The sequence below is a fragment of the Folsomia candida genome, unplaced genomic scaffold (assembly GCF_002217175.1).
Source record: "Folsomia candida strain VU population unplaced genomic scaffold, ASM221717v1 Fcan01_Sc017, whole genome shotgun sequence".
NCBI classification, from domain to species: domain Eukaryota; kingdom Metazoa; phylum Arthropoda; class Collembola; order Entomobryomorpha; family Isotomidae; genus Folsomia; species Folsomia candida.
Window position 1 is genome coordinate 1,273,820 of NW_019091209.1, and position 22,430 is coordinate 1,296,249.

Here is a 22,430-nt window from a genome sequence, read left to right on the forward strand (position 1 = left end):
AATGGAGAGTACGTCAAAATAGCTTTCAGATTTGTTTCTGTTTATCTAAAATCTGTTAAAATTGACAAGTTTTACATATTTGTGACATCTATCAAATTAAGCATTTCGTGACCTTGGAGGTCAAAATGGAGGTCACGTTGCGAATGGAGAGTATAAAATATTGCTTTCACCCCTTGGTTACATGCGGTTTATTTCCTCACCGGAGTGAAAAAGTAGTCGTTGGTATGAGTGAGTGAGTGAGAAGAACAAGACCAAGAAGGAAGAAGAACAAGGCGAGATGACGATGATACCATGACAAAGCTCCATTAAGTAATGAAGGCTAGATTGATACCGCGTTATGTTACGCTATTTCCCCATCGTTTTTCTCCCCACAAAAGTATTCACAAAGTATTTGTATTTTTCTGGATGATGAGTAGCAGTGGACGGATATGTATTCATTTTCAGGTTTTTTATTTGACTAACTGTAAGACTTTGAAGTTGCATGGATTAGAAAAATTTCATATTTTTTTACTTTTTTTACTTTCAAAATTTGAAATTTTTTTTTTACATATTGGAACATATTTCTAGGTTTTTGGACATATAAGTATTTCTGGGATTATTTCGAAAAGACGGAAATCTTTTACATGTTTTCGAAAAGACGGAAATCTTTTACATGTTTTCGAAAATACGTATAAATTTTGTACATTTTTCAGCGCTACGTGAGAGTATTCAGAAAATGTATGAATTTTTGTGGATGATGAGCAGAGGGCGTATATATAATTATTTTTAGTTTTTTTGCATTTTATCAATTTTTCGAAAATTGTCATTTTTTCGTACATATTTAGTAAATATTTTGGCTTTTTTCCTAAATATTAAGCACACATTTTAGTATTTTTTCCGTAAATATTTACATATCCGCATACATATTTTTAGAAAATTCTTACTTTTTTCTTAAATATTACGGAAAATCCAAAGAATTTATATGTAAGCATAAATTTTTGTTTGTTTTTTTTTTGTACATATTCTGTAACTATTTTTTTGTAAATATTCACTACATATTTTTTCTTAAATACATATCCGCCCTATGTGCTGGTGAGTGTTGGCGGTTAGTGAGTTGATTTTCCTCTCGGTGAGCAGTGAAACAATTTCCTGTGGCGTATATAATAATAATGTAATTCAAGCCTGGGAATGGACGGAGGGAGGTATTTTATTTCAGAGGATAACAATGTCAGCCACGAATGAAATGGGATCCAGGAGTCACTAACAATCTGCCAGATGCGCCCACGATGACGACCACCTAAATGAGCGGATAGATACTTCGCAGTCGGGTGAGGTGGTCAGTCGGTCGGATAAGTAAATGGGGACCGTAAAGGGGGACACAGTGTCAAAAAAAAAATTGTTAGACACACAAATTGAGAATTTGCAAGTTTTTCGAAATTTGTAACATTTCGAAAAAATAAATTTGCAACATTTACCAAATTTGCGACATTTCGATATACGAAAGTTTTTGCTAGATAATTTACCCAGGAAATTTTGGACGTGTTTCTATTTCGAAAATTAGATGAGACCATTCATAGAATTTTCTAATTCTTCCAATCCTATTAAACTCTTTTCAGACATTTTTTTACCAGGAACAAAAATCCACATGCAAGAAACTCTGTCTTTTTTTGCAAGCATAATTTCTTGCAGGAGTGAAAGAAATGCACGAAATGAGCGATATTTAGTGGACAATCCCTATATGCTGGCCCATATTTCTTGCAGTGCACGAAATGCCGGAAACGGTGCAAGAAATCAATTCTCACAATATTCCCAAGCTTTCTTTCCGCGGCGCCTTCTCCCCTTACCTTCCGCCCAACAATGTAACGACCCTTATCCATCCAACCAAACCGAGGAAATAACTGTCACCCGAATCGGACACAATTACAATATTCCTCCACCCGTAAAAGTACCGACTTCTCGTCCTCGTCGTCGTCAGCACATTCGTAATTCGATCATCATCCATCAGAATTGCGGATCTTTGCATATTTTTTTTGCACATACATATTTAAAATGAGACGACGCTACCTGCGAAAGGTGGGTGCACTTCACTGGCGTCCTTATTTTTTATCTGGGTCGTAATCTGCTCAGGACGATTTCCATTTCTTTCTTTCCATCCGGGCCGCCAAGAATGAATAAATGGATTAAATAATCCCCACCAGGTTTAGTTTTGTGGGGGCATGAATAATATCATCTCGTGGGAGATGGGGCATCCGTGATTACATACGATAAAGAAAAAAACAGTGGCTGCGGAAGGGTGAAGAGGGGACAGGGGGGACAGATAGTTCGATGTTTGTATAATATGTACATCTTATTTATTAGTATTTATAAGCCCCTGCCTTTCTCGATTCTTTAAGGGTAATGCCCCCACGGTTTCTGGGGCCACTGGTTTTCATAATTTTTGTATATTTATGGTTTTTTCTAAGTGGCCGCGGAAGGGCGTGGGGACAGAGGGACAATGTCCCCACGGTTGTTCGATGTCCGTATCATTTTCCCATCGTATATAAATCATTAATCTCCCTTACCCTACAATGTTAATATCCCCGATGTCCCCACGGCTTCCGCGGCCACTTACCACGAGTGTCGGAAGTTAGGGGACTTTAGCATTGTGAGATAGGAGGACGGACTTATTAACATTGTAAATACGATTTTACCGAGTTTTTTGCGAGTTTTGATCATACGATTTTGCTAAATATCTAAGAGGACAATGCACCCCGTGTCCCCCTTCTTCCGCGGCCACTGACCACCACCACCACCTACTAAAACCACCCATGAATTTATCCCCTCCTTCACCTCGGCAAAGGAGAGAGAGAGAGAGGGAAAAAAGGAAGAGAAAAATTTATTCCGATGTGAAATGAAAGTGGTTAAGAATTCAGACCGGATTTCACAAACGACTGGTCAGGACTTTCTCTTTCACAAAGTCCTGATTCCTAAAACAGGTAAATGCATTGCATTACATTACCTACTCGCTCACTTCCTTACTTACTTACCAGTGGCCGCGGAAGCTGGGTGGATATCGGGGGACATTAACATTGTAAGAGGGACGGGTTTATATAAGATGGGGAGATGATACGGACTTCGACAAAAAACCGTGGGGATATTCCCTCTGTCCGCACCTTTCCGCGGCCACTGTGCATTGCGTTACTTACTCGTTCATTTACTTACTTACTAGCACTACCAGTGGCCGCGGAAGCCGGGGGGAAATTAACATTGTCGGATTGGGGAGGGAAGACCGGGTTTATATAAGATGGGGAGATGATTCAAACATCGAATAATAACCGTGGGGACATTGTCCCTCTGTCCGCGGCCACTGTGCATTGCATTATTTACTCGCTCACTTACTTACTTACTTACCAGTGGCCGCGGAAGCCGAGGAGACATTAACATTGCAGGATCAGGAGGGTTTATATACGACATCAAATTTTGCCCCTCTGTCCCCCTCCCTTCCGCGGCCACTGACCACCACCACCACCACCACGTTAAAGAGGAAGAGGCCTCCGCTCTAGAATGATTAATGGTGTCAAGTTCCATCGCTCTTTCTATGCTAAACGTCCCCACGACATGAAGAATTCTGAAAATTGGGGAGAAAGAAAGAAACAGAAAAGAGTGCTAAGTTCTTCACCTTACTTTACTTTTATTTTATTTTATCGCGAGAGATTTGGCTGTAGTATAAGTGCATGAAATGTGAAATGCATTGGCGTCTCAACTTAACGGTGGTGGTTTTGGTGGTGCAATAAGCAACAGCTCACAAAAGTCGACTCTGACTCTGAGGAGGAAAAGATCTCTTCTGGGGCAGGTTTCAGTCCGCATTTCTCCACCGACTCGAGCAGTCACGTTTCTGCGAGAGCTCTCTCTCTTCACGACTTTTTTCATCATCCGGGTAGCACTTTTACTTAAGAACGAGAGGAGAAAGTGGTTGGGTTTGGTGGTGGGTGACTGAATTAGTGAGATTGTCACCTTTTCACTTACTTACTTAAGGACAGTGATCCTTCTTGACGGCGGGTGTATGTACATAGTGAGTGAGTGAGTGGGGTGACATTTTGTGGGTGTGGGTGGGTGACATTGTGTGTAGTTTGAGGGGGGACGTTGTCACCTTCCGGGTAGTTACACCCACTCGTTCTCATCTTACCCCCTGGGGGAGACGTGCCCAAGGAAGTATTTCTCGACTAGGGAACTTTTGTAGGGAGTGACTGACATTTTGAGTGGGTGACACTGTATCTGCTTCGGGTTGACCCCTTCCTGTCAGTTACACCCCCTCTTTTCTCACCTTCCCCCCAGTTGAACCGTTACAGGAACTATAATTATTTATTAATTTGTTACATTTGGTGTGTGTTTTGTGTCCTTTGGGACATTTGGTGTTCTTGTCAGTTACACCCACTACTCCGCCTCCTCCTCCTCCCAGTAAAATTGTGTCGTCGCACCCGGAACTAAGCCGGTTATCCGAATTGCAAGTGTATGAGTGACATTTTGTGGGTGGGATTGTACGTACTTTCGAGACGAAGTTACCCTAGGTAGTTACACCCCCTTTGCACCTTCCCCCCCCCTCGAGAGTCGTTACGGCGGGAACTATAATTGCTAATTTTTATTATTACTCGTTCCACCAACAAAGAAACTTTTCTCCTCGTTTCCGAACTTGGTTCATTTCGCCCCTTGGAATATTTCCGGTGTGACAAGGGCAGTCATTTCTAGGAGGAAAAAAAGGTAGGTATGTACAACTTTTACCCGCATTACTTATTTAGTTGACATCTTTGACATCTCGATAAGTAAATAATCGGATTGTGAGGTGGAAGAGAAAGAGAAATTGGATAATTTAGTAGGAACGGGGTAAGTTGAGATAGGTACATTTTCTGCACAGCTTGGCAGTGTTTTTCTGCAATCATTGCCAAATTTACTACAGGGAAAGTAAAATATGGAATGAATGAAATGGGAAATGAATTTGCAACATTGCAATTTGCATAGTATTTATCCAAAGGAAACAATCATTGCAAAATTATCTATATAGAAAAAGCTATCAGACAAAATGTAGAATCAAGTGTAAAATAAATTTGCAACATTATTTTTGCACAGTATTTCAGTATAAATATCTCTGCAAAAAACAATACATATTTAGAAACCAAATGAAGAATTTGCAACATTTTCTGCACAACATGTCAACGTATATTTTTGCAAAAAAACAATACAACCACAGAAACCAATCGGACAAAACGTATAAACATTTCTGCAAAAAAAACAATGCAAAGAAACCAAAAGGTGGGATCAAGTCGAAAATGAAGAATTTGCAACATTTTCTGCACACCATGTCAATGTACCATTTCCGCAAAAATACAGAAACCAATCGGACAAAACGTAGAATCAAGTAGGCAATGAATTCGCAACATTTTTCACACACCATGTCAAGCTACACATTTACATATTTTTGCAAAAAAAGTAACGATGTATAGAAACCAATCAGACAAAAGGTATAAGAAGGAATATTTAAAATAGAAAATGAGTTCTTTTCGGTTTTTCTCAATTTATTCAAACCGGGTGACTCCCGTTTCCGTGATACACTTCCGAACTCATCTTCTTTTCGGTGCACCAAGACGACGACCATGACCACGCTTTCACCTCGCTTTTTCCTTGTAAATATCCTCATCAAAGGAAACAAAAAGGCCTCGCGAGACTGCAGCAGGGGCGACGAGGAAGTCGACTTTGTTGGCGAGGGAGCAGTGCCCGCGGAAGGTGTGGGGACATCGGGGGACGTTAAAATTGTCGGATGGCGGGGAAGGTCCAGGTTTATATAAGATGGGCAGATAATGGGATCAACGAACAATCCTAGGGACATTGCCCCTTTGTCTTCACGCTTCCTTCCGCGGCCACTGTAAGGGAGAAAATTCGACTTTGTTTAGGGACCAGTGGCCGCGAAAGCCGTGGGGACATTAACATTACAGGATAGGGAAGTGAGGAATCTATACTTATAACATGGACAGATAATTCGAACATTTAACAACCTCTGGACCACTGTCCCTTTGTCCCTTCACCCTTCCGCGGCCACTGCTCGCGATACGGTTGGAGGCCAAATTTTATTCAGGAAGCAGTGGCCGAGGAAGCTGTGGGGACATTAACATTGTAGGATAAGGGGGAAGGGACGGGTTTATATAACATGGAAAAGACGATATGAACATCCAACAACCGTGGGAACACTGCCCCTCTGTCCCCCCCACCATACCGCGGCCACTGTTTGGTGGAGAAGAAGCTCCTTTTGTTTTTCTAAATCAACATTATTTGATATTTCTCCTTGCAAGTCCTCCTTAACTGAGGCCTGCAGGGAGGGAGGGAGGGCGAGCGAGGCTCCATTTGTGCTCAATTTGTTCATCTTGTTGTTCGTTTGTGTTGTTGTTTTGAATTATTCGGGATGCCTGCTTTGCAAACAAGGAGAGCACACGGATAATGCACTCGAGATGCGAATTCTCTTAAATTCTCGTCTCTTATGGCATTGTTTTCACATTCAGGCAGGGGCCGCTCAACGGATACCCAAATTGTGGTACAGAGTTTGATAAGTATTCGATTTAGTGAGGACATTATTGTCCCGGGTGTTTCGTTTCTTGCCGGTTTGCTACATTTCTTGCAGGGTAAAGGAAGAAACGGGAGAAATGTGAGGTGCAAGAAAGTGGGAGAAAGTGCAAAAAATATGCGCCATTTAGCCACGTACCGTATAAAGTATTTACCCCGGCGGGACGGAGTTTCTCCCACCTTGCATTTCTCCCAGATCAAAATCAATGAGAGAAAGTGCAAGAAATAGCCACGTGTCGTGTGAAATAGAGCTGTGGGAAATAAATAGTTTCTCCCAGGTCAAAATATTCCCCTGCAAGAAACCACTTTCTTCCCCCGGGGTATTTCTTGCACCCTGTCCATGTCCCCTGTTCACTTTCACTTTCACCTCCTTTTGCCCAAACCCTCCGAAATATCAAGCACTTTAATGAAGTCTCTCATCATCACGGTGAAGAGCACGAGTTCAAGTAGAGGCATGCACAGTGGCCGCGGAATCTTGTGGACAGAGGGGCAAAGTCCCCACGGTTGTTCGATATCCTCATCATCTTATAAAAACCCGTCCCTCCCCTATCCTACAATGTTACTTAATGTCCCCAGATGTCCCCTCTTCCCTTCCGCGGCCACTGGACAGCCAACCCCCCACCACCACCTGCCATTTACTTTCACTATTTGTTGTTTGTTGTTGGCGTAAGTAAAGTCAATTCCATTTCCAAATTATTTTGTGCCTCTTGTCTTCCGCACACCTCTTCAGATTTGCCGGAGCGATTTTCCCCACTAATTGCTCCCCGCAAATCAGATCACAATTCCGAGAAGAACAAGACGACGAGAAAGCATTACCATCAAAACAATGGTGACTTTTCAAGGCCACGCCACGCCACTCTCGCCGAGGGAGGTCTGGCCTCTCCCGTGGGACATCAATGGCGGAGAAATGCATGCAATTTATTTCCTGCCTCGTGGCAAGGGTGAAAGTTGGCGAAAATAAATATGGATTGTTTCGAATGGGAGGAATCACCTGGGAGAAAGTGGTTTCTTGCAGGGGGATATTTTGACCTGGGGGGAAATGCAAGGTGGGAGAAATGAAAGTCCGGCAGGAAGAAATAGTTCGTATGGCGGGTGGGTATTTTTTGCACTTTCTCCCAGTTTCGTGCACCTCGCATTTCTTGCGGGGCTTGATTTGCACTGCAAGAAATGTGGTAAACTGATAAGAAACGAAAAACTGAAATTGAAATGTCATATTTGTTACGGAAATAGAATTTCTGGGCAAAAAATTAAGCAAAACAAAACGTTTGCATTATTTAAAAAATATGTCTTCCCGCCAGTGTTTCGGGTGAAAGTAAAAAACCACGTGCAACAAATAAGGGGGAGAAAGTGGTTTCTTGCAGGTGTTAATTTTGACCTGCAAGAAATGCACGGCGCAAGAAACCACGCCCCGCCGGGATAAATACTACATACGCCGCGTGGTTAAAATGGAGCATATTTCTTGCATTTTCTCCCACTTTCTTGCACCTCACATTTCTCCCGTTTCTTCCTTCGCCCTGCAAGAAATGTAGCCCACCCGCAAGACACAAAGCACTGTAATATTTATGTAAGTAGACGACTTTGGTCTCGTCACTTGTCACTCGTGTTATCTTACTTTGGCACATAGCAGTTCTCGTTCCACGTGCTTGTTGACTTTGTGAAAGAGAAAAAGAGAAAGAAAGAAAAAAAACAGTATTTGTTCAAGTTCCGTTGTGCAATGGAATTTAATTATTTTCTTTTCGGATAATTCTTCACGACACGTTTTCCTTGGTCGACATGATCTCTCGTCCGTCGGTCAGTCTGGACGTGCGGATTACTTACTTACTTGCTTCCATTGAAGGAAATCTTGTCTTACAGACAAGGTGATGTTCTGTTCAGGGAGCGGATATGTATTTATTTGATAATTTTTTGATTTTGATGACCATCGACGGTCAAACTTTGTGGGTGTGTCGCGTAACTCGCTTAGATAACAAAAATTTCAAAAGATTATTACATATTGTCAAATATTTCTAGGTTTTCAGGCGTATAAATGTTTCAAAAATACGGAAATGTTTTTATATATTTTTTCGTAAATACTTATTTACATATGTATCTTGTAAATATGTTAACGATATTAGAGACGAAATTGGTTTGTAAGAAGAAATTCTACCTCAAAATTCTTAAGCATTTTGACAACAGAAATACAAATTCTTGCTTTTTCGTACATAATTCGATAAAATGTTAGCGTTTTTTCTTAAATATTAAATACATAATTCAGCGATTTTTTGTAAATACATATTTGCATACAAATTTAGCAAAAATTCTTCATTTTTCGTACATATTTCGTAGAAAATTTGACGTTTTTGTTCCTAAAATCGTACATATTTGCGCGATTTTTTAAAAAATAAATACATATCCGCCCCCTGAGCTGGTCATGGTACAGACAACGGTACAGACTAGACCATCGCTCGTCGTCATTCACACACAACACACAATGGTCCCTTGGGGATGGATGGATGGACTGACGGACGGACGGACGGACGTGTATCATTCACTACAACATAAGCATCAACACACACACGGAGAGCCATCATGAAAAAGATGTACTCACATTTCTCGCAATTTCTTGATTTATTGGTCTGTTTGGTTTTGGCGTTGGTTTGGTTTTTCAGTTTGTGTTTTATGTGGATGCGGATATTTCTCTGCAACTGACGGTATTGAGAGGCAGTGGCCGCGGAAGGGTGAGGGGACAGAGGGGTAATGTCCCCAGGGTTGTTCGATGTCGGCATCATCTCCCCATCTTATACAACCCCGGCCCTCCCCTATCCTAATACAATGACAATGTCCCCCGATGTCCCCACGGCTTCCGCGGCCACTGCCCGCATGAACAGAGTTGTACTTGTGTATCTATGGTCAGTGGCCGCGGAAGTTTGGGGGGATAGAAGGACAATGTCCCCACGGTTGTTTGACGTCCGTATCATCTCCCCATCTTATATAAACCCGGCCTTCCTAAAACGTCAATGTCCCCCGATGTCCCCTCACAGCTTCCGCGGCCACTGTTGCGAGGATTTGCGATATTTCTACTTTTTTGTTCTGTTTGGGGAGAAGAAGCAGAATAAAACCTTTTTTCTTCTTAAAATACGTACTACTGTTCCAGTTCTTTTTTTGTGCTTAAGTAGCAAAAACAGAGGAGTATGACTTATCGGTTTCGTTTTGGGTTTCAATTTTGATAAGAGATGGGTTTAAGTATTATTGGTCGTATTTTTATTCCATTCGAGACCAGAAGACGAGGGGAGTTTTTTAAGCGGTTGTTTTTGTTTAGGCCAATGTTTCTTGGAATTTTTGCCAATGTTATGAAGTGTTTGAATTCTTGCAATTTGGTAGGACTGCAAAAAATTGCAAAGAAATCTGCACCACGTGGGGGGTCACCCTTTTTACATTTTTCGTAAATACATATCCGCATGTAAATTTTGCAAAATGTTGCAAATATTTTAATATTAAATACATATTTCAGTAATTTTTCGTATCTGCATTGCAAAAAATTGTAAGAAATACACGCAACCTAGTGGCTCACCCTGTGTATTTGACGAATTTGTAGAAAATTCCCGTTAGATGTCGCTTATTTCTTGCATTTCTTTCACTCCTGCAAGAAATTATTCCTGCAAAAATCCCAATTTCTTGCACGTGATTCACCCTACATGCCAACACTGATCCTACAGCTCTACTCTACCCGAGCCAAAAATAGGCCATAATATTTACCCATCCATCCAAATTTGTATGCTATCCGAGTCCTCTACATATATTAGGATTCAATCCATCCGCCCATCCATCCGTATGCCTGCCGAGGAAGAAACAGGGCCAATTACGGACTCGAAATAATACCCCATCCCCACAAAACCTGTCCCACTAGACGTACGCAAATCTCACAATTGCCATGATGAATCCGTGCGAGGAGAGAAAACTAAAAGTGTATGTGTCTATTTACCTTTTGTGTCCCATCAGTGGCCGCGGAAGGGTGAGGGGACAATGTCCCCATGGTTCTTCGATGATCTTATACATACCTGTTCAAAAATTTTGTTTTCATTCAAAAGTCAGTCATCCCAATTTCTGAAAGAGGATTTTCATTCATATTCAGTCATTTTCGTCATTCAAATTCATTTCATTTCACTTCATTGGCCTTCATTTCTTACTTCGCTCCATAGGGTGAAAAATGAATAATTTTCATTCACAGTCATTCATCTGAAATGACACCATCCTTCATTCATTTTCACTCAAATAGCAGAAAATTCATTTTCTTTTTCTATCATTCGCCTTCATAATCAATCAAATGAATGAAAGTGAACAGGTATGATCGTATATAAACCTATCCTACAATGTCCCCCTATGTCCCCACGGCTTCCGCGGCCACGAGTTTATCCAAGCGAATCATAGTTGACATTTGGCCAGAATGGGAAGCCATTTACCTTTCAGGAATGGAAATTGTTGCGGTGGCGGGATTCATCATCCGTGTAAAATGTGCGGGTGCAGGAGAGATGATGAGACTCGTCTCGTTGTCCCGAGTTGATAAATAAATCGGGACAGACAGGCAGCCAGTCGTATAGAGGGCGTGGATATAAATGAGTCGAATTTTTAGCCGTTGGTGGCGGGATAAACTTAAAACAAGGGGTCAAACAATTAGCCATCCACATAAATGTGTAGGGCAGAGGTCACCCGTACACTGGTAGCATTTTACGCGCCATCGATAAATCTGATTTCCTATTCGTTCCATATTACCCCGCCGTAAAATTGGGCAGGGTTCAGGGCGCAAAAACGAATTTCGGGCAGTTTGAGCGTGCCATAAAGGACGTTTTAGCCTTAATTTAAATAAGGGACAAACATGACAAATATTAAATTTGGGCACAAATTGGGCTGACCAATATTCAATTTTTTTTCTGGGGTGACCTGGACATTCGGTTAAGTATATAGAGGACAAATCGGGCAAACATGCCATTGCCCTCGGTAAACGTACACCTTTCCTGGCAGGTAGACTGGGCTGAAATTCTGCATATTTTCCTTCCTTCCTGCTACAATCGGCCAAATCCATGTGCGTTTCGTTTCCTACTCGTCAAAGAGAGAGAGAGAAAGCTGTTAAAGTAATCTCTATGCCGGCCCTAATAGCATACTTTCTCCCCCTGCAATTAGCCAGATATCTGCATCTCTCACTGCTCCCAAGCACGTAACTTATTTACATACGTCCTCTCCCAAATCACATCACCTCCACTTTTTTTCCCTACCTCAATTTTTCCCTTGTGCATGCACTCACAAAACCAGATGGACAATGGCCGCGGAAGCGGGAGGGGACAATGTCCCCAGGGTTGTTCGATGTGGGCATCATTTGCCCATCTTGTATAAACACGGGCCTCCCCTATCCATATTAACGTCCCTAGATGTCCCCACGGCTTCCGCGGCCACTAGTTTTGCATAATTTCATAAATCTGTTGTATTCAGAAGTGGCCGCGGAAGGAAGCGTGTGGATAAGGGGGGAATGTCCCCACGGTCATTCGATGTCCTCATCATACACGCGGATATTAAGCCCTTCCCCCTATCCTACAATGTTAATGTCCCCCGATGTCTCCACAGCTTCCGCGGCACTTGAGTATGGATACGTAAATAAGACTATAAAGATAGCCGACATGACGGACACCATTAATAACGGGTGGGTTTAGTAAAGTGTGTTACACAACAATTCGTTGGGATCGTGTGTGTGTGGGTCTGGATAAGCAACCACTTTTCTCCGCTCATGCTGATTACATGGATCGAATCCTCAAATTACTGAATCCCCCAGAGGCATATAAATACATAAGGTTCCCACAATTCTGGATGTGCAGGTCTCGAACGGTGTATGGGCATGCACGTCATTTTCTTTGTTTCCTAATCATCATGGTTTGCTGGGAAATGTAAAACAATTCGGGAAATTAAGGGCTTCTTATTCGAAACAATAACATTGATGCAATTAATTTCTTTTCATGCATGAATTATTTTTCCATGAAATTTATTCTTGGAGAATGTGGACGGACACGTGCTTATCCGGATGGGCAACTTTCTCCTCCTACTTTCATTCTATATTTAGTGATATATGCGAAAAAGTGTTTCGTTTCCGGCGGGTTTGTTACATTTGTTACGGTGAAAGCAAGAATTGCGAGGTGCAAGAAACTGGGAGAAAGTGCGAAAAATTCTTGCAGGTTTACTACATTCCTTGCACTGCAAATCAAATTATGCGAGAAATGCGAGGTGCAAGAAACTGGGAGAAAGTGCGAAAAATAAGCGCCATGTAGACACACATAGTACGAACTATTTACAGCGGCAGGGCGTAGTTTCTCCCACCTTGCATTTCTCCCAGGTCAAAATATTCCCCTGAAAAAAAAACCACTTTCTCCCCGTTATTTCTTGCACGTGGTTACTTACTTTCACCCGAAACACTGGGTGGGCACGATGTATTTATCTCATGTGGAGTGGAGGTGGACTACGTAGCAGGTCGGCGGCAAATTAGTGACTTGGACGTCAATAATGTTTTCGATGTCTTATTCTTGACCACCTTATCCTTAATTTATGCATAACCTTTCCACTCCCCACTTTGTCTTCCGTGTAGGAAACGTATGTAGCCTGCGTTGTGGTCAATAATCAATATCATGCAAGTACTTATGTTCGAGTATGTATGCACATGTGTATGTCCTTCCACGTGCTGGGGAACGAGTGGGGGGGATAATGGGATTAATTATATGGTAAGAAAATCCTCTCGGGGACATTATTGTTCCGCGGTCCGTGTAAAAAACATGGGTAATAATAATGTTGGGTGAAGAGTCGTCCGCCTTCTTCTTCTACTTCTTCTTTTTAGGGGTCAATAGCAAACGCGCGTGCAGGAAGTAGTTACAATTTGTTGGAGGGGAGGAAGGAGACCACGGAACACGGGGACATTTGGGGACATTAACTCATCACCAAAATTGTGAAAATCAGCATATTTTGGATCATTTCTCCACTCTGGGAATTTATATTAAAATTCTGGACGACAAATTTTTGGGCGGCGTAAATTTTTTAAGAAATATACACTCTAGATTTTTACACTTTTTGGCGGAGGAGATCTCAAGGTTAAGAAGCCTTCAGAAAAATCGGAACTGGTCGAAACTAGCTCAAAAAACTCGACGCCATTCCATCGATCAACTCACTGAGGACAAATTTGTAGTCCAGAATTTTAAAATAAGTTCCCAGAGGGGAGAAATGATCAAAAATGTAATGATTTTAGCGATAAGTTACCGAGTAAGGTTGGTAATCGGATAATACCCGGATTATCCGGCCCTTTACTATAACATGGATCTGATCCGACCTGACGGATGTTGTAGTAACCGGCCAGATAAAAAAATCCATAATATTGTCGGATCGGATTTACCATGAGACATGTTTCTTGGCATTTCTTTCCCATTTTCCCCCGAGTTGCGCGTCCTGTGCGGAGCGACCTTTGCGGATACCTCCGTGTCCAGAGAGCATATATACATAAGTAGTCGTCAAGTTAATGAAATTACTGCTAAAAATCGATCCAACTCTCCAACCTCCTTCTTACTCCGGCTGCACCGAAGAACGGGATGTGTGCGGACGTGAATGGATGCAAAAGTATGTGTTGGAATGTGCAGATATACATAAAATAAAATAAAAGAGGGAGAAATATCCCCATTTTCGGGGAAAACGGATTTGTTTCTCCAACTTAAGTTAACCGAGGGCGTGATACTTTGTCCCAGTTTCGTTTCTAAAACAACGTGGTTTCTAAACGGGGGTGTTATTTTTTGGCAAAAAAACGCACACAAAGTGCGGTGTTTTATGGGAAAAATCAATCAGGGTTACGTCAGATAAGTACTTGCGACTAAATATTTCCCACTGAAAGTTTCAAATTTTGGAAAGAAACAAAATCCAAAAGATTTGGAAACATATTTAAATTCCTGACTATTTTATTCACAAGATTTCTTACAGGCACAACTTGGTAAAAACACCAAAAACACGATAAAAACACCACACCTCAAATTTTTTAATTCCCAGCTAGTTTTCTAATTTCAATTTTACTGATAAGGTTTCTCACAAAGTTACACAATTTAAAAAAACACCAAAAACACGACGCAAAAACATTGCACCTTTTCAGATTTCGATTCTATGCTATTTTACTCACATGGTTTCTCACAATTTACGAAAAAAACACCAAAAATTCCACGAAAAAACGCTGCACCATTTCAAATTTTAATTCCACGCAATTTTACTCATAAAGTTTGTCACACTCACACAATCCAAAAAACCAGCAAAAATACGACCCAATTTAGCCAAAAACACTGCCCCCTTCCAAACCCAGGAGAAAAAAGGCCTCGAGTGGAAAACAGAAACATAATAATATATGTGAAAAGGAGAGAAAAAGAGATTTCCTTGCCAATAAAGGTTGTATTTTTGGCTGCGGGTTGAGAAAACTTGAAAAAAAATTAGCAAACACGACCTGCCAGCCCTGCATGCCTCACGAGCAATCGACTCTTAAAATCCCAACAATATTCGGCCCAGTGGCTGCGCAAGTTGGTGGAGGGACATTAGCCTTGTGTGATAGGAGGAGGAAAGAGTTATTACTTAACATGGATAAGCGTGGGTTAGATTTGTGATGTAAATGTGTAAGTGGGGAAAAATTTCTGAACTTTTTCTGAAAATTTTCATAGCTTCCGGGAATTTTCAAGTTTTTAGGGCCAGTTTTTTGTAATTTTCCTAAATTTCTTGCCCCGTTTTCCGGGAATTAAGCATAAATCGAACGCACCTTGATAATATACGATTTTGCAAAATTTCTGGGAATAAAATGCCCCCTTTCTTCCGGCGTCAATGTTCCTCCCCAAAAAACTACTTCCAATTTTTTTTGGACCGTCACCAACAAGCCGATGTACCTACCCAGTGGCCGCGGAAGCGTGAGGGGACAGAGGGGCAATGTTCCCACGGTTGTTGGAAGTCCGCATTATACAAATCCATCCCTCCCCTATCCTACAATGTCCCCCCATGTCCCCACATCTTTGCGCGGCCACTGCAGCCACGGACCGTGTTTGTTTGTACACACACGAGAGATGTGAGTGGTTTGGTTTCTGGCAGGGGAGAGTTGAATGTCTTGCTTTCTCTGTCAAAAAAATCGACTCCCTTGACTTTCTCCTATTGTTCTTTCTCTTCTCCTCTTCTCTTCTCGCCCAGATGGAATGGAACCGAATTAAGGCTGCAAAGTGGGAGTAGTAGTTTTTTTATTACGTCAAGTACACCAATATTGGAGAGAAATCAGCCAAAGTGCAAATACATATACAGTCCGGACACACGTCCTTGAACCAGCAGCGCGAGAAATGTGGGGACAATTATGAAACAGGAGGAGTTTATAGGAAACTAGTGAAAGTGAGGGTGTCATAGTTTTCGAAATATGTAAAAAAAAATTCACCCAAAATTTCCTGGCTTAAATAAAAATTCGCATAACAACAAAAAAATCGCATATTTTTCTACCAAATAGTTTTTATTAACAAAAATATGCTCTAAATTTCCTGGCTAAATTAAAAATTTCCGAACAAAAAATCGCACATTTTTCTATCAAATATTTTTTCTTATTGCCCCGTAATTTTTGCAAATCCCAAAACAAATAGGGCAGACAAAATCCCATATTTCTGACCAGCGGTACATACTTTTATTGACTGGAGGACCTCCAAGATTAAGGAGAAAGCGTGGCATTGTCAGCTGTCAATAAAAAGTGTGACGAGCCGACTCTCTGGGGAAGGTCAGGGGCTGAAGGACTTTTTTAAGGGCGCTGCAATAATAACCAAACTTTTCTCCATGTAAGGGAACGCTTTTTATTTCGGAAGAGTCTTAAAAAGTAGTCCAATTTCTTGCCCTGCCCCAACCAGGGAGAAAGTGGAGTAATTTAGGAGACCCATATTTCTCCAGAATAATGTACATACACGGTTTAAGTAGAGTTGTTCTTAAACGGTAGGAATATTAGGAGAGTGTTTCGGGTGAAAGTAAAGTAACCACTTGCAAGAAATAAGGGGGAGAAAGTGGTTTCTTGCAAGGGAAATATTTTAACCTGGGAGAAATGAAAGGTGGGAGAAACTACGCCCCGCCGGGGTAGATAGTTCATACCGCGCGGGGCTAGATGGCGCACATTTCTCGCACTTTCTCCCAGTTTCTTGCACCTCCCATTTCTTGCAGCTTCTTACCTTCCACTGCAAGAAATGTACCAAATCCTTAAGAAACGAGGTACTCATGTTATTGAATTTATGCCAAAATTTCCATACCCGTCCATCGTACAACTCTACACACGTATCACCCACCCTCAGGGGCCGCGGAAGGGTGAAGGGACAAAGGGGCAATGTCCCCACAGTTATTCGATGTCCGCATCATCTCCTCATCTAATTTAAACCACTCTTCCCCCACATCATACACTGTTAAGGTCCCCAGATGTCCCCACACCTTCCGCGGCCACTGCCCACCACCACCACCACCATATGGCACACATTCTCAACAAGTTTTCCTCCCAGTTAAACGAGTTTCTCTCGATCAAGTAGAACTGATTCTCGATCAGAGAATAATAACAGAGCACAGTGCATATTCATTCTAATCGTAAATTGAACCTTTGATCATCTCGGTCCGCTTTTATCTCTTCTGATCGTCTTCAAACTCCTCGTGCATGTGTGCGCTTGACACGGCATAAATACGGAGGAGACGACGAGGACGATTCATGTCTCTTCGTATGGAAAACTAATTATGGGACAGACAGTCGAAAAGTTCAAGGTTTCACACGCTTCGTCATTTCGTTATTTAAATAAATTGGATAAAATTTCCATGGAATGGGGAGGATGTACGGACGGACGTAAGCGTGGGTGGGGCAACAGGCGACTACTGCTTTCTCCCATCTGTCCCGTTGAGTAGGTCATCATTCATGGATTCGTTCATTCATTCATATCGTGACGTGGACGTGACCCGGCCAGTCTGCTGGGAGTAGTGGGGTGATATCTTAATATTTCGAGGAACCCCAGGGTTGGGCAAAATACACTATTTTGAAGATCTAGGTTTGCATTTCTGGGGCTGTTACACCCACAAAAAGACAAATTTTTTACAGAAATTTCTGCTCGGATTTTTTTTTCGCAAATTTATTCAGCAATTGGCTATCTTTTTGTTTAGAAAAACTATCCTCGCCAGCAAGAGAAAATAGAGAAATCCATGAAAACAGGATGAAAAAATGTGGTTTTAGGTTTTGCGAGATTTGCGAAAGTCATATTTTGCGAATCCCCTCACGACATAATATTGCGAAATAAGTTGCAAAGCTGAATATGACGTTGTTGTGAGTACGCCCAATGTATTTTGACCCCGATAAAAAGTTAATTTCTTTGACAAAACCTGTATTTTCGTATGACTTCTGCCTTTTTGACGTAGATTCTTGTCATTTTGTGGGTGTAACTGTCGTGATTCCAAAATTCTGTACATTTTGACAAATTATTTCGCCCACCCCTGTTTCGCAGGCAATCGTCACCTTAAAGTTGTCTGGTTGATTCGCCGGCAGCTATTGCGAGAAAAAGAATTGGGAAAAAAGAAGTAGAAAACGAAATTGATTTCACTCCACGTTTTGTGAAAGTGAGACACTCGGACTTGGTAATTGTGACAAGGTGTAGGATGTGGTTTGGTTTGGTTGCATGGCATAATTTTTTCCAACTCCTCCTTAGTCCTCAAACTCCTTCATTACGCCCAAAGACGAGTCGTCTGGCAAGTGGTTGTGGTGAGAAACAGTGGCCGCGGAAGGTGTGGGGATATCGGGGGACGTTAACATTTTAGGATTTTAGGGGGAAAGGACTGGTTTATATAAGATGGGCAGACATCAAACAACCGTGAGGACATTGTCCCTCTGTCGACAAGCTTCCGCGGCCAATGACTATACATACACAAGTACAACTCTGCTCACACAGGCAGTGGCCGCGGAAGCCGTGGGGACGCTAACATTAAAGGATTAGAGGAAGACCCGGGTTTATATAAGATGGGGAGATGATGATGCGGACATCTATGTAACAACCGTGGGGAAATTGCCCTTCTGTCCCCTTCCGCTTCCGCGGCCACTGGTGGTTCCAAGACGCTGATGTAGTGGATGGCAGGTCGGCTACTTTGGTAGTGGTGACACGTCGTGATGATTCAACACTTTCGTGTCCCTTAAGCCTCCATCGAGCAGTGAGACGACTTCGTGTCCGTGGTGGTGATACCCTTCCACCGAGGATATCGTGCCAAACCCTCCGCATGAACAACAATAATCCTCAATACAATGGTGTCAAAGTTGGGTTTTTAAGTAAAGCTGGTGGACCCGTTATGTAAGGAGGGCATCATTAGCATCCACTCCAAGAAAGACGATGCAAAAGGCCACCACGAGTCCACGGCGAGGATGAGATAGGAAAATATGTACAATGGAGAAGATTATTTAGTAGGAAAAAATGCATGCATGGTTTTTTTTGTATTGTGTAACAAATTTATGTATCTTTAAGCGATGTGGGGCAGAGGTGGGAAAAATAGAGAAATTTTTTAGCTCCGTTTTTACCAGATTTCCAGAGCTGGAACAACAACAAAAAAAGATGAGAATCTACATATATGTGAGAAGGCAACGAAAATACGGCCTCCGGTTGATTTGCATAGTTTATTTTGCATAATGACCATATAACGTAAAAGGAATTTGCATAATTTCAAATTATATAAAAATTTTATTATTCGAAAATACACGTTTTGTCCAGAAATTAAGCCTTTTTTCGCTGTCAAAATAGATTGTTTTCACGATTAAACAAAATTCACAGCGATAAAAAGTTAATGAGTAACTTTTTAAATTAAATATATACATTTAAAATTTGAGGAGGCTTCGTCGGAATACATGGGCGTGGATTTAAAAGCAATTTATTCTAGCTTTCGATGCTGAACTTGCATCATCATCAGGAAATTTTTTAACAATTTTTTGGAAATCGAAAAAACAGTGCTATTCTCAAATTGAAAATGATATTTGTTGCATTAATGTAGTTATGGAATTTAAATAAGGGGTAGCATTAATGATGACCATATGGGGTTGAGGTTCATGCCATTGTCTTGGTTTATGGCGTCGGGAGTACTTCTTATGTGCAAACTTTCAAGAAATTTTCGGTAAAAATTTCTTCTTTCCGGGACGATAAGACTTGCTGAGTCTCCTGTTATCCGATGACTTGGATTTTCTAAAGTATGTAGTGCCACCGCTGATTTGATATTCTTCTTTTTGATATCGTTTAAGTGTTCTTTTATGCGTTTGATGAGGGGGCGACTTGTTTCTCCTATGTATTTGTTATTACATGAGCATAAAATCTGGTAAATTCCTACTAAGTCTGGTGGTGGTTTCTCTTTGTAGTGACATATCAATTGTTTCATCTTTTTCCCTGTGAGATATCCAAATTCGCATTGAAGTTTTCTCCGTAGGTAACCAGTTAGTCTGTGGGTAAGTGGTCCCATATATGGAAGGATGATCCTTGGTTTTTTCTCTCCGTCGTCGTTTGGTTCGGTTTCCGTACTTGAGAATTTTCTCTTCACATTTAAAATTTAATAGTTAACGGAAATACACGTTTTATGAAGGAATTAACAGCTATAATTCATATATTTTCGTTTTTTGTGGGCGTAACACCCCTGGAATCCAAACTAGCGGGGCTCTAAATACCATTTTCTCCCAAGTATTTTACCCACCTCTGTAGTGGGGAAAATGCCAAAATATAGGGAAAAATCCCCATTTTTTTATCGGGACAATATTGTCCCCAACATTCCTCTCCTCCTGGATTACTCTAAGTTTCTTCTCCATCCAGCAGCACCGCCGTCGGTAATGCAAGAAAAAAAATAATGGAGGCGAATAATTTCTTGCACGCTTTTTCCTACTTTGTTTGACTTGGAGTACAAAAAAACGGAGGCATTTTACTCTCCGGCTAATAAATTGGGGCAAGAAAATGGGAAAATTGGTCCTTAAATTGCGTGATATTATTTCTCCATCCTTAATTATATCTTGGTGTGTGTGTATGTATGCACAGTGGCCGCGGAAGGTGTGGTGGGGACATGGGGGATAATTAACATTGCAGGATAGGGGGAAGGGAGGCGTTTATATAAGATGGGGACATCGAATACTAGTGGGGACATTGTCCCTCTTTTTGTCCCCTCAAGCTTCCGCGGCCACTGCCGTTATGTACGTTATGTATGAAGATTAGTGGCCGCGGAAGCCATGGGGACATTGGGGGACATAAAAAATGTAGAATAGGGGAGGGGCGGGTTTATACAAGATGGGGAGATGATGCCGACATCGAACAACCGTGGGGACATTGTACCTCTGTTTGTCCCCTCAGGGTTCCGCGGCCACTGTGTATATATCACGTGACAGAGTCCTATTTGCGTCCCAAGGGGGTTTCTAACTTCATGTTTTTGTTCATATTGCCCAAATGTGGTTTGGTTTAGATGTGTTGGTCGCACTGTAAAAAAATGTTTTTCATGCAAAATTCAGAGAACGCGTGTTCATGTATGCACATTTTCGTATGCTGGAAAATATTACTATAAGTACGATTTATTACTCGGAAAAAAATGGGCCTCATTTCCTATTTATGTATTTAGATGCGTTTTTCATGCACAGATTTTCTGATAATTTATCAAATCGTGCAGGTGTATGGGAGACCTTTGTGTAATTATTCGTCGTAAATAAATTCGTAAAAGATTCGCATTTTCACATTTGGGACAGAAAACAGTTTTTGAGCATTTATCGGGTTTTTTGCATTTATGAAAAATATAATTTGTTCCGTTTTTGCTTTAAAAACATCATATGTTGTTTTAGCATTTGTAAAAAAGTGGTTTAAAATCAATTTTTTTAGTGTTTTTTTTTAAAAAAAGACATGTTTCCGGGGTTTATAAAAACATAATTTTTAGCATTTATCAAAAAATCAGTATGACTTTTGGAGTTATCGAAAAATATGTTTATCAAATAGTTTGACTTCTGCATTTAAGTATCGATAGACATTGTATTTTTGAATTTCTCAAAAACATGATTTTTTATTTACTAAAAAACATGATTTTCACTTAAAAATCTCATATTTGTTTCCACTTCTAAAAAACTAAACATTTCTCAACTTTATTTTATATTTGTCAGATTAGTAATTCTACATGAAGCAATACTTGTCGTTTTCCTGCCTTATTCGTGTTCTTTTTTTTATATTTGGCCCACCTCGGGCTAAAAAAATAACCTTCTTCCAACCAGCCACCCCATGTCAATTTAGTAATGAGACGAGGAAAAAAACATAGAAATGTAGCGTAACGTAACGCCATAAATACAGTGTTTCGGGCGGAAGTAAGACCACAAGAAATAAAGGGAAGAAAAAAGTGGTTTCTTGCAGGTAAATATTTTTACCTGGGAGAAATGCACGGCGCAAGAAACTACACCCCGCCGGCGATGTAAATACTTCATACAGCGCATGTCAAGATCATACCTGTTCAAAAAAAACTTTTTTCATTCAAACTTCAGTCATCCCGATTTCTGACTGAAGATTTTCATTCACATTCATTCATTTTCTTTCAAATTCATTTCATTTCACTTCACTTCATCGGACTTCATTTCTTACTTCGCCCCATGTATTAAGCATAGGGTGAAAAATGAAAGAAGTGAGAAATCCTTTCATTCACAGTCATTCATCTCAAATGACGGAATCTTTCAATCATTTTCGTTCAAATCACGGGAAATTCATTATCATTCACTATCATAATCACTAAAATGAATGAAAGTGAACAGGTATGGTCAAGATGGCGCAAATTTTTCGTACTTTCTCCCACTTCGCATTTCTTGCATTACTTCCTTT

General features: G+C 41.0%; 1 protein-coding gene across 2 annotated transcripts in view; it reads left to right on the forward strand.

Moving 5' to 3' along the window:
• Window positions 1-3,835: 3,835 nt before the first annotated feature.
• Window positions 3,836-22,430, forward strand: part of LOC110856938 (probable G-protein coupled receptor No9) — a 62,441-nt gene continuing 43,846 nt past the window's right edge. For both annotated transcript variants that reach the window (XM_022105523.2, XM_035857527.1), the window contains exon 1: window positions 3,836-4,716. The gene's annotated coding sequence lies outside the window, so the exon portion shown is untranslated. The remainder of the gene's footprint in view (window positions 4,717-22,430) is intronic.